Source organism: Pseudophryne corroboree, chromosome 5 (assembly GCF_028390025.1).
Source record: "Pseudophryne corroboree isolate aPseCor3 chromosome 5, aPseCor3.hap2, whole genome shotgun sequence".
NCBI lineage: Eukaryota > Metazoa > Chordata > Amphibia > Anura > Myobatrachidae > Pseudophryne > Pseudophryne corroboree.
In genome coordinates, this window is record NC_086448.1 from 190452120 (window position 1) to 190468350 (window position 16231).

At 47.7% G+C, this 16231-nt stretch overlaps 1 protein-coding gene across 4 annotated transcripts in view; it reads left to right on the forward strand.

Moving 5' to 3' along the window:
• The window catches only part of CPVL (carboxypeptidase vitellogenic like), a 392151-nt gene that overhangs the window by 68209 nt on the left and 307711 nt on the right, over nucleotides 1-16231 (forward strand). The window lies entirely within an intron of this gene.

Consider the following 16231-nt stretch of genomic DNA (forward strand, 5'->3'; position numbering starts at 1 on the left):
GACATTAGCTCCAGAGGGACGATCACAGGTACAGCCTGGATGGTCACCGGAGCCTCGCCGCCGGCCCCCTTGCAGATGCTGAAACGAGAAGAGGTCCAGAATCGGCGGCAGAAGACTCCTCAGTCTTCTTAAGGTAGCGCACAGCACTGCAGCTGTGCGCCATTTTCCTCTCAGCACACTTCACACGGCAGTCACTGAGGGTGCAGGGCGCTGGGAGGGGGGCGCCCTGGGAGGCAAATGAAAACCTTTTTTGGCTAAAAATACCTCGCATATAGCCTCCGGGGGCTATATGGAGATATTTAACCCCTGCCAGAATCCGTTAAGAGCGGGAGACGAGGCCGCCGAAAAAGGGGCGGGGCCTATCTCCTCAGCACACAGCGCCATTTTCCCTCACAGAAAGGCTGGAGGGAAGGCTCCCAGGCTCTCCCCTGCACTGCACTACAGAAACAGGGTTAAAACAGAGAGGGGGGGCACTAATTTGGCGTTAGAAATATATAAAAAAGATGCTATAAGGGAAAACACTTATATAAGGTTGTCCCTATATAATTATAGCGTTTTTGGTGTGTGCTGGCAAACTCTCCCTCTGTCTCTCCAAAGGGCTAGTAGGTCCTGTCCTCTATCAGAGCATTCCCTGTGTGTGTGCTGTGTGTCGGTACGTGTGTGTCGACATGTATGAGGACGATGTTGGTGAGGAGGCGGAGCAATTGCCTGTAATGGTGATGTCACTCTCTAGGGAGTCGACACCGGAATGGATGGCTTATTTAGGGAATTACGTGATAATGTCAACACGCGCCAAGGTCGGTTGACGACATGAGACGGCCGACAAACAATTAGTACCGGTCCAGACGTCTCAAAAACACCGTCAGGGGTTTTAAAACGCCCGTTTACTTTAGTCGGTCGACACAGACACAGACAGGGACACTGAATCCAGTGTCGACGGTGAATAAACAAACGTATTCCTTATTAGGGCCACACGTTAAGGGCAATGAAGGAGGTGTTACATATTTCTGATACTACAAGTACCACAAAAGAGGGTATTATGTGGGATGTGAAAAAACTACCGTAGTTTTTCCTGAATCAGATAAATTAAATGAAGTGTGTGATGATGCGTGGGTTCCCCCCGATAGAAAATATGGGCGGTATACCCTTTCCCGCCAGAAGTTAGGGCGCGTTGGGAAACACCCCTTAGGGTGGATAAGGCGCTCACACGCTTATCAGAACAAGTGGCGGTACCGTCTATAGATGGGGCCGTCCTCAAGGAGCCAGCTGACAGGAGGCTGGAAAAATATCATAAAAAGTATATACACACATACTGGTGTTATACTGCGACCAGCGATCGCCTCAGCCTGGATGTGCAGAGCTGGGGTGGCTTGGTCGGATTCCCTGACTAAAAATATTGATACCCTTGACAGGGACAGTATTTTATTGACTATAGAGCATTTAAAGGATGTATTTCTATATATGCGAGATGCACAGAGGGATATTTGCACTCTGGCATCAAGAGTAAGTGCGATGTCCATATCTGCCAGAAGATGTTTATGGACACGACAGTGGTCAGGTGATGCAGATTCCAAATGGCACAAAGGTGTATTGCCGTATAAAGGAAGAGGAGTTATTTGGGGTCGGTCCATCGGACCTGGTGGCCACGGCAACTGCTGGAAAATCCACCGTTTTTACCCTAAGTCACATCTCTGCAGAAAAAGACACCGTCTTTTCAGCTTCAGTCCTTTCGTCCCTATAAGAGTCATATCTGCCCAGGGATAGAGGAAAGGGAAGAAGACTGCAGCAGGCAGCCCATTCCCAGGAACAGAAGCGTTCCACCGCTTCTGACAAGCTCTCAGCATGACGCTGAGACCGTACAGGACCCCTGGATCCTACAAGTAGTATCCCAGGGGTACAGTTTGGAATGTCGAGACGTTTCCCCTGCGCAGGCTCCTGAAGTCTGCTTTACCAAGGTCTCCCTCCGACAAGGAGGCAGTATGGGAAAAAATTCACGAGCTGTATTCCCAGCAGGTGATAATTAAATTACCCCTCCTACAACAAGAAAAGGGGTATTATTCCACACTATATTGTGGTACTGAAGCCAGAAGGCTAGGTGAGACCTATTCTAAATCTAAAAAAATTTGAACACTTACAAAGGTTCAAATCAAGATGGAGTCACTCAGAGCAGTGATAACGAACCGGGAAGAAGGGGACTATCTGGTGTCCCGAGACATCAGGGATGCTTACCTCCATGTCCCAAATTTGCCCTTATCACTAAGGGTACCTCAGGTTCGTGGTACAGAACTGTCACTATCAGTTTCAGACGCTGCCGTTTGGATTGTCTACGGCACCCCGGGTCTTTACCAAGGTAATGGCCGAAATGATGGTTCTTCTTCGAAGAAAAGGCGTCTTAATTATCCCTTACTTGGACGATCTCCTGATAAGGGCAAAGTCCAGGGAACAGTTGGAGGTCGGAGTAGCACTATCTCGGATACTGTTACAACAGCAGGGGTGGATTCTAAATATTCCAAAATCGCAGCTGATCCCGACAACAAGTCTCCTGTGCTTAGGGATGATTCTGGACACAGTCCAGAAAAAGGTGTTTCTCCCGGAAGAGAAAGCCAGGGAGTTATCCGAGCTAGTCAGGAACCTCCTAAAATCAGTGCATCATTGCACAAGGGCCATGGTAAAAAAATGGTGACTTCCTTCGAAGCAATTCCAGTCGGCAGATTTCATGCAAGAACTTTTCAGTGGGATCTGCTGGACAAATGGTCCGGATCGCATCTTCAGATGCATCAGCGGATAACCCTATATCCAAGGACAAGGGTGTCTCTCCTGTGGTGCTTACAGAGTGCTCATCTTCTAGAGGGCCGCAGATTCGGCATTCAGTTTTGGATGTTGGTGACCACGGAGGCCAGCCCGAGAGGCTGGGGAGCAGTCACACAAGGAAAAAATTTCCAGGGAGTGTGATCAAGTCTGGAGATTTTTCTCCACATAAATATAGCTAAGGGTAAATTTATAATGCTCTAAGCTTAGCAAGACCTCTGCTTCAAGGTCAGCCGGTATTGATCCAGTGGGATAAAACATCACGGCAGTCGCCCACGTAAATAGACAGGGCGGCACAAGAAGCAGGAGGGCAGTGGCAAAAACTGCAAGGACTTTTCGCTGGGCGGAAAATCATGTGATAGCACTGTCAGCAGTGTTTCATTCCGGGAATGGAAACTGGGAAGCAGACTTCCTCAGTAGGCACGACCTCCACCCGGCAGAGTGGGAACTTCATGGGGAAGTTTTCCACATAATTGTAAACCGTTGGGAATTACCAAAGGTGGACATGATGGCGTCCCGTCTGAACAAAAAACGGGACAGGTATTGCGCCAGGTTAAGAGACCCTCAGGCAATAGCTGTGGACGTTCTGGTAACACCGTGGGTGTACCAGTCGGTGTATGTGTTCCATCCTCTGCTTTTCATACCTAAGGTACTGAGAATTATAAGACGTAGAGGAGTAAGAACTATACTCATGGCTCCGGATTGGCCAAGAAGGACTTGGTACCCGGAACTTCAAGAGATGCTCACAGAGGACTTATGGCCTCTGCCGCTAAGAAGGGACTTGTTTCAGCAAGTACCATGTCTGTTCCAAGACTTACCGCAGCTGCGTTTGACGGCATGGCGGTGGAACGCCGGATCCTAAGGGAAAAGGCATTCAGGAAGAGGTCATTCCTACCCTGGTCAAAGCCAGAAAGGAGGTGACCGCACAACATTATCACCACATGTGGCGAAAATATGTTGCGTGGTGTGAGGCCAGGAAGGCCCCACGAAGAAATTTCAACTCGGTCGATTCCTGCATTTCTTGCAAACAGGAGTGTCTATGGGCCTCAAATTGGGGTCCATTAAGGTTCAAATTTCGGCCCTGTCGATTTTTCTTCCAGAAAGAATTGGCTTCAGTTCCTGAAGTCCAGAAGTTTGTCAAGGGAGTATTGCATATACAACCCCCTTTTGTGCCTCCAGTGGCACTGTGGGATCTCAACGTAGTTCTGGGATTCCTCAAAACACATTGGTTTAAAACCAGTCAAATCTGTGGATTTGAAGCATCTCACATGAAAAGTGAACATGCTCTTGGACCTGGCCTGGACCAGGCGAGTGTCAAATTGGTGGTTTTTTTCTCAAAAAAGCCCATATCTGTTTGTCCATTCGGACAGGGCAGAGCTGCGGACTCGTCCCCAGTTCTCTCCCTAAGGTGGTGTCAGTGTTTCACCTGAACCAGCTTATTGTGGTGTCTTGCGCCTACTAGGGACTTGGAGGACTCCAAGTTGCTAGATGTGGTCAGGGCCCTGAAAATATAGGTTCCAGGACGGCTGGAGTCAGGAAAACTGACTTGCTGTTATCCTGTATGCACCCAACAAACTGGGTGCTCTTGCTTTTAAGCAGACTTTTGCTAGTTGGATGTGTAATACAATTCAGCTTGCACATTCTGTGGCAGGCCTGCCACAGCCAAAATATGTAAATGCCCATTCCACAAGGAAGGTGGGCTCATCTTGGGCGGCTGCCCGAGGGGTCTCGGCTTTACAACTTTGCCGAGCGGCTATTTAGTCAGGGGCAAACACGTTTGTAAAATCCTACAAATTTGATACCCTGGCTAAGGAGGACCTGGAGTTCTCTCATTCGGTGCTGCAGAGTCATCCGCACTCTCCCGCCCGTTTGGGAGCTTTGGTATAATCCCCATGGTCCTTTCAGGAACCCCAGCATCCACTAGGACGATAGAGAAAATAAGAATTTACTTACCGATAATTCTATTTCTCGGAGTCCGTAGTGGATGCTGGGCGCCCATCCCAAGTGCGGATTATCTGCATTACTTGTACATAGTTACAAAAATCGGGTTATTATTGTTGTGAGCCATCCTTTCAGAGGCTCCGCTGTTATCATACTGTTAACTGGGTTCAGATCACAGGTTGTACAGTGTGATTGGTGTGGCTGGTATGAGTCTTACCCGGGATTCATAAATCCTTCCTTATTGTGTACGCTCGTCCGGGCACAGTACCTAACTGAGGCTTGGAGGAGGGTCATAGGGGGAGGAGCCAGTGCACACCACCTGATCCTAAAGCTTTACTTTTTGTGCCCTGTCTCCTGCGGAGCCGCTATTCCCCATGGTCCTTTCAGGAACCCCAGCATCCACTACGGACTCCGAGAAATAGAATTATCGGTAAGTAAATTCTTATTTTAATCATCATTGGGATATCTGAATTGTATGTGTATATATTATAGTTGCATAAATTCAGGTTGATATGCACGTCTATATGTGCACACTTAATAGGTTATCAATTAGTGGATATCAGCGGTATAGAAAAAAGTTTTGTGATATATATAATATATGTTAAGTTTTAAATAATTAATTATATTGTGTTTAAATAAGTACATGAACACTATTTTGATTAATGATGAAAGGTACAGTTAAAAGTCGGATATCTATATGCTTCAGTAATACTATCAGGAAGCATTCTAACAACGATATAAAGTGGAACGCATGAATGGAACGCATACAGTGCGCTTGCGCTAGTGTGACTAATCACCTGATAACGATTAAGATTGAAGAGATGGAACGCATGAGTGGAACAAACGTTGTGCGCATGTGCGCACTACGGAACCAGGAAGTAGTAACATCACCGGATTCCGTATAAATAGCTGTCTCATATTAATGTACCCTCATTCATTGATTCTTTGGAAGAAGCCGCCGATCTGTACACAGGCGGAGAAACGCGTAAGAGGAGTGCTAACCACGGCGGAGACTTGTCTTATCGAACACCTGCACGTGAGGACCGGAGTGGTAATTATTAAGAGTGAGACGTCACCCTACAAATTGGATTCCTGGTCTGAAGACACGTTGTGTTGGTTTTAAATATAAGCGTGGCCACGCTGGACTGTTGAGTATAAATATTTTCTCTGGAAAGAGATTGCTCAGAGACCATCATTAATTATCTTTTCCACTAACAATCTGCATGCATGCTTTGAATCTTTACCATCTTTAAGCTTATTTCCTCATCTGGCAAATGCTATGAGCTAACAGCTGAATAGTGCTATATGACATTGAGCTTTTTAACATCTTTGAGCCCGTTTCCATCAGGCAAATGTTATGAACTGGCAGCTAAACATTGCTTTATGATCATATTGGAGCTTCTAACATCTTTAAGCTTTTTTTCTGTCTTTATCCGGCAAATGCAAATGTGAGGAACTGTGTTGATTAATACTGCAGTGATTAAGTTGATTAATTGAGAAGTGGCCACGGGGATAAATATAATTTTAAAGTTATAATTTTAAAGGTATTTTTTAATACACTGGCCGTGTGATTAATGTTTTGTGTGTAATGTTTCATGTTTTAAATGTGTACTGATCTGGACAGCGCTTCATTTTTCTCTTTGTTGTTCTGTATATTTGGAGGTAACAGTGACCTCTTAGGTGAAGCAGCAGTCCTTGATCAGGTCATTAGATTTTTAATATCCCAGAACTTTTTATTGTCTGCGCCCAGGTGCTTCCTTATTTCCTGGTATTAAATCAATGATTTTTCTATTCATGTCTAGTGTGTGTGCATTTGTTGGTGCAACAATGACTCGTTTTGCAAGGGAATCCTCTGACATGTCATGTACATTAGTAAAAATAGTTTCAATAAGATCGTCGTGGGTGATCATATGTGGTGGGATTTGAATGGTGGTATTGTCATTGAAATGCGGGTTTGGTGGCAGGCTTCCCATTCCAACGTGTAGAAGCCATGTATTGTGTGCCTCCTCTCCCTCTGTGCGCATGTTGGTTGTAAGAGTGAGATGAGTGAAAAGTTTCCATAGGTGGCTTGCTTTAATGCAGCATTCAAGAATATCAGTTTGGGTGCCTCTTGGAACAACTGGAAGTGTTTGTCGGAAATCTCCTCCTAAGACGATAACTTTGTTTCCAAATGGTGTGTTTATGTTCATGATGTCACGTAAGAGTGTGTCAATACAGCGTAGTCCATGTTTTGGAAGCATAGTAATTTCATCAATAATGATGAGGTTAGCTTGACGTAAGAGATCTGCTTCAGGTGAAGTTCGGCGGAGGGAAGAAACGGAGGTATCAAGTAGTGGTACAGGAAGTTTGAATCCACTGTGAACAGTGCGTCCTCCTTTGAGTAAGGTAGCGGCAATTCCAGTGGTTGCAAATGGCAATACAGTGTTACCCTTTCCTCGTATGTATGCTATGAGTGTGGTGTAGTGGAAGGTTTTGCCCGAGCCACCGGGTCCATCCAGATAAAATGCATGGTTGGTAACTTGCCTGTTCTCCACAGCCATGATAATTGTGTTGAAAGCATGTAACTGCTGTGGGTTGAGCATTGCAAGGCGTGTCATAGCTTCCTGAGCCTCTTCTATGAGATTATACAGGTGTTCTGGTGGTGGGTGACCCAGTGGATTAGTTAAACCAAGTAGTGTACAGGAAAGTCCATGTTGTTTTAAGACTGTGTTAATTGCGTGTAGCGCTTTTTGTGCAATGTTTGGAGAATTGTGTTGCAGAAAGTCAAGAGTTAGATCCAGTAGGTGATCTTCCCACAATTGTAGTGGGTGAGTAGGCAGCAGATGTATGAGAACATTTCGCGTAACTGTTTTGGCATAAGGTAGGTGGCTCCGTCTGTTAAGCAGTGATGCCATTCTTCATCAGATGCAAGAAGTCCACGTGCAAAAGCAGTGGCTTTAAAGGTTTCATAGTGTACATTATTGACTGTGCGCAATGATTGAAAACTGGTTGCACCGGGCACATGCAGAAGTAACATGCGTAAGTAGAAGCGTTCTTCATTTTTGAGACTGACCGTATACATTCTTGCCACAATTTTATCACCTCCTCGTTTTCTTTTTTGCCAAAGTCCATGCGTATAAACGTAGTATTGTGGAATGTCAGTGTAGAGCCATTGTTGTGCATGTAGGTCATGTGTGTTGAGTTCAAACCAAGATTCAAGTTTTGTTTTTCCAGTTTTGGCAGCAAGGAGGGCTTCTTCCTCATGTCCGTGTTCAAAGATGAGTGTTTGTTGGTGAGGTAGATGTACTGGAATTCGTATGACAGCGTGGGATCTTTTGTGCATGACATATTCTCATAGTCGCCAAATAGCTTCTGGTGGGCTTACATAGCGACAGTCGATAAAATTTTGGATTTCATTGTACTGTTGCTCTGCCTGACCATCTGGTTTGATAACCACATTAGCACAATCGAATCCCTTAAAAATGTACTTGTAGATGTACTTAATAGCGTAAAGGGATGTGCAAACTTCCACATTTATGTGTGCATTGTACTTTAGGGCCAAGTATGGATTGTATGGTACCACATTTTGGTTGGACATAAGTACGCCTCGAACTTCAACGGTTTCTTGAGGTCGACGTTGGTAGACAGGATAAGTATGACGATGTATAATGGTGGTGTCATTAAACAGTTTTGGAAAATTTTTGGAACATTTTCCATCTTTCATGCAGGGTGCTCGTGGATTAGTGGTGCCGCATGGACCATGTAGCATGCAGCGGAGAATGATTTGGCGTAAAATGGGTGTTTCTACATGTGGTATTTCTGCGGATACAAACTTATTGATTTGTTCAACAGTGTTAAATTTATCCTCCGCTCTTAGTGCAAGCAGTATGTGAGCGTGAGGAAGTCCTCTTTTTTGAAATTCGATAGTATAGACAAAGGATTTTGTCTGTCCGAAAAGGCAATGCTTGGTTAGGTCATCCATAAGTGCATCAAGTTTGATTTTGAAGACGCGTGGCACTAAATCAAGTATATCAGAAGTGTGTTCACCTGGGCGTAAATTGGTGAGTATTTCCGGCCATGTGGGATTAGCAGTGAAAGTAATGAAAACATCTGGTGCTCCCCACTTACAGAAAATAGACATAGCGTCACAGCAACGTTCACGCATATGTCTTGGGGATCCTTCAAAGGAAGATGGTAGAATAATGGGAACGCCAGCTGGTATGTTATTGTAGTCTGCCATGTTTGCAACGTGGTCAGCTAGTCCCTGATACTGTTCTGCTCGTAATCTGCTTTGATTGTGGCGAATGTAGTTTAATCGGTTTGCCTCAACCTGAAGATAGGAATCAACTAACCACTGTTGTGTTAATTTGCCTGCGGACATAATGGGACTGAAATCATCGCGAATAGCTGTTAAAGCGGCTTTGTATTGCAACATAGTAACATAGTTGCGAACTTGATTGAGTTGTGCTCCACTGTAAGAATGACATTGCCAATTTGGTTGCCAGCCAGGTTCCCCATAAGGGAAAAACAGAGCATATGTCATAGGATCCATGTTTGGGCTTAGAATGTTCAGGTTAATGAATGGTTGGTTTGGATTTTCAGGATTCTTAGGATAGATTCGTATGTCTCGTTGGAAAGGTGGTTCTCCATCTTCGTTAACAAAGATCATGGCAACTTCATTGGATGTGGGGTTGTTGTATCGTCGGTAATCAGAGTGGCGATCACGTCTTAGGGCCATACTAACGACTGGAACTTGTTCTCCTGTTTGAGCGGCAAGTTGCACGGGGTGTTTATGAATGTTAGTAATGAGCTAGTAGCTATGTGCAAGGCGATTGTGTTTGCAAAAGAAGCAATCAATTTGGTCCATAATTTCTGGTCGACAATCATCATTTGCGGCATGTTGTTCACGAAAGGTGGCTGCTTGTGTGCTGTCCATAACGTATAGCTGTGCAAACTGTGGACCTTGGTTGTTGACCGGCTGTAGGTGTGAAGTGCGATGATATGTCTGTCCGTGTACTTTGAATACGTAAGGGCCTTTTCCAGGTAAAGTCACAATTGTAGCTCCCATTGAAGCAAAGGAAACCGCACTGTTGTAAGAGCGGATGTTTTCTCGAAAATGAATGCGGTTGGGGTTAGCTGTGTCAGAGAGTAATTTTTGTAGAAAATCAGGATACAGTAAATTGACGGAATTGATGTCTTGTGGCTTTGGCAGCTTAACTTTGCCTTTTTGGCAACAGCTTGTAAATTTGCCATCAGATGGTCGTTCTGGTAGAAAATGTCGTGCTCCACAAAATTGGCACATGACGTTAAAAGGTCCGCAAGTGTGTGGGGTGACATGATGGTGTTGTAACGTAATATCATTAAAATGTATAAAGTGAGTGTGTAAGTCCTGAGCGTCTAAATGGGGTTCTGAATGTGGCAAAGGTGTTGGTGTAGTTGTGTCAGTAGTTTGACGAATGCGGCTACGCTGCTGAGAGTGAGCATGTGCAGTGCGGCGTACAGTGCCTTCTTCTAAAGTTTCTTGTTGGAGTCTTATTTTGTGTTGTAGTGCATCTTTAGTGCGACGTGACTGAGCTTGTTGTGTAGTTTGTTTGTGACGTTGAAGGCGTTGAGAGTTTGTATGTTGAGATCTGCGGACTGTGCTGGTCTTCAATGTTTGGCTTAGTAGTCTGGCTCGTTCATATGCAGCTTTGTTTTGTCGGCGTGTTGTGGTTTGTTGCATGGTTTGGAGATTATGGTTTTTTTTTTTGAGTGATCCTGTTTTACAGGCCACAATGGCACTGCGCGAGGCTTGGCTTTGTTTAGCTAGCCATCTGGCCTGGCGTTCTTTGTTTTTGCGTTTTTTTTCGTACTAAGGGATCCTCATGTAAATCCATAGTAATCTACTGTTGAGTACATAAAAGTATTAGTGGAGACGGTGCTTTTGGCTGGTTTACATGTGTGTAAAGGTGAGGGTTTGTGGAAGTAATAGCTGTGTATGATCCTCTTGCTTATGTGGAGAAGAAGGGGAAATGTAGGTAATAGAGGGAGACATAAAAATAACTGGCTAGTAAATAGTATAACAGAGTGAAGACGTTATGAAGGTGCAGAGGCACGGTATGTAGAAATGACAGAGATGAAAGGTGATAGGCAGGTGAATGGTACTGTAATGGTAAAAAAAGTCACATACACGACTTGGGAGGAAGGAAGCTGGGTTACAGAGGGTGAAATGGATAGTATTCGAATAAGGATGAAAATGAAGGAGTGGATAGTTACATTGGGGTGTGTTACATAGGAAATGGTGTTGGTTAGTGATGGAATGTGGAGTTAGAAAGGGGCAATAATCCCGATGTGTTATAAATGCAGGATGTTATTTAGGGCATAGTCCTGTGTAGTTTGGAAGTGGAAATGTGCTGATAGGTGATGTTAGGTACATGTATTGTTGAAAGTTCTATTGTAAGGTTTGATTAATGTAGTGGTAATAGGTAATTGGTTGGGTTGTATAACTGTGTGTATTGTTGTGGTTTTTTTGGTGTGGGGATAAAAATGCAGTGAATGATAAATTGTGAATTAGTGACCAATTAGAGCGAGGACAGTAGGTAATGTAGTAGTAAAGGTAGGTGATTAAACCGGGAAGCAAAACCGTGTGAGTAAGGGGCATTGTAAGAAGTGGTGTGGGGTGCAATTGGAATGCGTTGCAATTCTAAGTATGTGTTAATGGGTAAAGATAGGTAAAGGGGGGCATTATGTGTGTAAGTGTCAATGGTACAGGGGGGTGTTACGTGTGTAAGTGGCACTGATGCAGGGGGTGTTACGTGTGTAAGCGTCACTGGTACAGGGAGCGTTACGTGTGTAAGCTTCACCGGTATAGGAGACGTTACGTGTGTAAGCGTCACTGCTACATGGGGTGTGTGTGTTATGTTTAGTGAGCTGTGTGTAGGGTATTGTGGTGTGTATGTGTGGAAGGTTGAGTGACTGGGGGGCCGAAAGAGAAATTTCCATGTTATTGCTTGTGTAAGCGTCACTTCTACAGAGGGCGTTACGTGTGCAAGCGCCACTGGTACAGGGGGCGTTGCGTGTGTAAGCCTCACTGTTACAGGGGGCGTTACGTGTCTAAGCGGCACTGGTACAGTGGGCGTTTCGTGTGTAAGTGTCACTGCTACAGGGGGCATTACGTGTGTAAGCGGCACTGGTACAGGGGTCGTTACGTGTGTAAGCGGCACTGGTGCAGGGGGGGGCGTTACGTGTGTAAGCGGCACTGGTGCAGGGGGGGCGTTACGTGTGTAAGCGGCACTGGTACAGAGGGCGTTACGTGTTTAAGCGGCACTGGTACAGGGGCGTTACGTGTGTAAGCGTCACTGGTAAAGGGGGGCATTATGTGTGTAAGTGTCAATGGTACAGGGGGGTGTTACGTGTGTAAGTGGCACTGATGCAGGGGGTGTTACGTGTGTAAGCTTCACCGGTACAGGAGAGGTTACATGTGTAAGCGTCACTGCTACATGGGCTGTGTGTGTTATGTTTAGTGAGCTGTGTGTAGGGTATTGTGGTGTGTATGTGTGGAAGGTTGAGTGACTGCGGGGCCGAAAGAGAAATTTCCATGTTATCGCTTGTGTAAGCGTCACTTCTACAGAGGGCATTACGTGTGTAAGCGTCACTGGTACAGGGGGCGTTACGTGTGTAAGCGTCACTGTTACAGGGGGCGTTACGTGTCTAAGCGGCACTGCTACAGGGGGCATTACGTGTGTATGCGGCACTGGTACAGGGCGGCACTGGTACAGGGGTCGTTACGTGTGTAAGCGCCACTGGTACAGGGGGGGCGTTACGTGTGTAAGCGGCACTGGTACAGAGGGCGTTACGTGTTGAAGCGGCACTGCTACAGGGGCGTTACGTGTGTAAGCGTCACTGGTAAAGGGGGGCATTATGTGTGTAAGTGTCAATGGTACAGGGGGGTGTTACGTGTGTAAGTGGCACTGATGCAGGGGGTGTTACGTGTGTAAGCGTCAGTGGTACAGGGAGCGTTACGTGTGTAAGCGTCACTGCTACATGGGGTGTTACTTGTGTAAGTGTCTCTACTACATGGGGTATTATGTGCGCTGTTCGTTTGTAAAGTATGCAAGGGTGCAAATTTATAGTTTGTAGGGGGGCGGCAAACACTGTAGCACCGGCCCTGATTGCACAGCTACTGCACTGCGCAGCACTGTCACCTTTTACATTGATTCAGCGTCCAGACATTACCCTCCGTGATATCACCCACTCTATCGGTTACATTAGCCATCTCGGGGCTTCCAGGCCGGCAGCACAGGTGCTGTGTTGCGAAGTCAGGGCCTGTGGGGATCTGGGCGCGCCTGTGGCGGGGAGGCACTTCTGTGACACCACGCACAGAGGAGGCTCCGGGGCGCAGAGAGTATGCGGTGCAGGGAGGGCTTTCATACCTCCCAACTGTCCCGTTTTTTGCGGGACAGTCCCGTTTTTTGGGGACTGTCCCGCTGTCAATATCACCACCATCAGACACACAACAGTATATCTGCTCTATATAGGAGCCAGCACCGCCCCCCCCACCAATATCAGCCTTACTGGCAAGGTGGGGAAGGGAGTAGGGGGGGGGGAGGGGGGGTGCTGGCTCCTATATAGAGCAGACATACTGTTGTGTGTCTGATGGTGGTGGGGGCGGGGGGTGAAAGCATTCCACTTTCCCCCCCCCCCCCCCCCCCCCCTTGCAGCACAATAACAGGCATGACGTTATATTCCCCCCCCCCCCCAACAATATCAGCCTGACTGGCAAGGTGGGGAAGGGGATGGGGGGGGGGTGCTGGCAGATATACTGCTGTGTGGCTGATGGTGGTGGGGGCGGGGGGTGCATGGGGAGCGTATACTGTTGTGTGTCTGATGGGGGCGGGGGGTGGATGGGGAGGGTGGATTGTGGTGGGTGAAAGCATTTAACTTGCCCCCCTTTCCTGCACATTAACAGGCATGGCGTTATATTCCCCCCCCCCCCCACACACACACACAATATCAGGCTTACTCCGAAGGTGGGTGGAGGGGGTGTGCTACAGGTGGGTGGGGGTGCAGGGGCGGATGAGTGCTGGGTGATGGTGAAGGGGGGGGGGGGGGTGCTGGCAGATATACTGCTGTGTGGCTGATGGTGGGAGCGGGGGGTGCATGGGGAGCGTGGAATGTGGTGGGTGAAAGCATTTCACTTCCCCCCCCCCCTTTCCTGCACATTAACAGGCATGACGTTATATTCTCCCCCCCCCCCCCCCCAACAATATCAGGCTTACTCCGAAGGTGGGGGGAGGGGGTGTGCTACAGGTGGTTGGGGGTGCAGGGGTGGATGAGTGCTGGGTGATGGTGGAGTGGCAGATGTCGGCCGCAGGCAGAGCTGGGCGGGAGGCGCAGGTAGCCGGGAGATCGCTGCGGGTGACGGAGGTGCCGCCTGCTTGGTAGTGAGGGAGGCTTGCGCTGCGGTGTGTGGCGCCTCCGTGAGACAGGGTGAGCGCTCTGTGCAGTCCTGTACGGGCCCTCCGTGAGCGCTCTGTGCGGCTCGGTGACGGGGCTGCTGAAGGGCGGTGGAAGTGAGGGAGCCTGCTGTGCGGTGGTGCTCCGTAAGTGCAGTGCGGCCGTGATGTATTTCTACGGCGCGGCTCCTGTACGGCACCTCCGTGAGCTATGGGTGACGGGGCTGCTGAAGGGCGGTGGAAGTGAAGGAGGCTGCTGTGCAGTGTGGTCGGTGTCCGTATGTGCGGAGTGATGTGATGTATTTTGACGGCGCGGCTGCATAACAGATGGTAGGGGGGGGGCTAGCGCCTGGCTTGGTAGCGGGTGTGTGTGGCGCCGTGGTGGGTAAGGTGGGTGTAGTAGGTGGGTGGTGAGGGTGTGTGGGTGTCTCTTTGCTTACCTGCCAGTGTGGGCCGTCAGTGAGAATGGTGTGTCTCCTGGTGGTCCCTTCTGCTATGGTGTGTCATGTGGTGTGCTGACACAGATAGGGCAGGGTCTGTGACTCCACCCAGCGTTAGAAATGCAGCCACAGAGTCACAGGGCTAATATATAGGAGATATCTCAAAAAAATAAAGGGAATACTAAAATAACACATCCTAGATCTGAATGAATGAAATATTCTTATTAAATACTTTGTTCTTCACATAGTTGAATGTGCTGACAACTAAATCACACAAAAATTATCAATGGAAATCAAATTTATTAACCCATGGAGGTCTGGATTTGGAGTCGCACTCAAAATTAAAGTGGAAAAACACACTACAGGCTGATCCAACTTTGATGTAATGTCCTCAAAACAAGTCCAAAATGAGGCTCAGTAGTGTGTGTGGCCTCCACGTGCCTGTATGACCTCCCTACAATGCCTGGGCATGCTCCTGATGAGGTGGCGGATGGTCTCCTGAGGGATCTCCTCCCAGACCTGGACTAAAGCATCCGCAAACTCCTGGACAGTCTGTGGTGCAATGTAGCGTTGGTGGATGTAGCGAGACATGATGTCCCAGATGTGCTCAATTGGATTCAGGTCTGGGGAACGGGCGGGCCAGTCCATAGCATCTTGCAGGAACTGCTGACACACTCCAGCCACATGAGGTCTAGCATTGTCTTGCATTAGGAGGAACCCAGGGCCAACCGCACCAGCATATGGTCTCACAAGGGGTCTGAGGATCTCATCTCCGTACCTAATGGCAGTCAGGCTACCTCTGGCGAGCACATGGAGGGCTGTGCGGCCCCCCAAAGAAATGCCACCCCACACCATTACTGACTCACTGCCAAACCGGTCATGCTGGAGGATGTTGCAGGCAGCAGAACGTTCTCCTTGGCGTCTCCAGACTCTGTCACATGTGCTCAGTGAGAACCTGCTTTCATCTGTGAAGAGCACAGGGCGCCAGTGGTGAATTTGCCAATCTTGGTGTTCTCTGGCAAATGCCAAACGTCCTGCACGGTGTTGGGCTGTAAGCACAACCCCCACCTGTGGACGTCGGGCCCTCATACCACCCTCATGGATCCTGTTTCTGATCGTTTGAGTAGACACATGCACATATGTGGCTTGCTGGAGGTCATTTTGCAGGGCTCTGGCAGTGCTCCTCCTGTTCCTCCTTGCACAAAGACGGAGGTAGCGGTCCTGCTGCTGGGTTGTTGCCCTCCTACAGCCTCCTCCACGTCTCCTGATGTACTGGCCTGTCTCCTGGTAGCGCCTCCATGCTCTGGACACTACGCTGACAGACACAGCAAACCTTCTTGCCACAGCTCACATTGATGTGCCATCCTGGATGAGCTGCACTACCTGAGCCACTTGTGTGGGTTGTAGACTCCGTCTCATGCTACCACTAGAGTGAAAGCACTGCCAGCTTTCAAAAGTGACCAAAACATCAGCCAGAAAGCATAGGAGCTGAGAAGTGGTCTGTGGTCACCAGCTGCAGAACAACTCCTTTATTGGGGGTGTCTTGCTAATTGCCTATAATTTCCACCTGTTGTCTATTCCATTTGCACAACAGCATGTGAAATTGATTGTCAATCAGTGTTGCTTCCT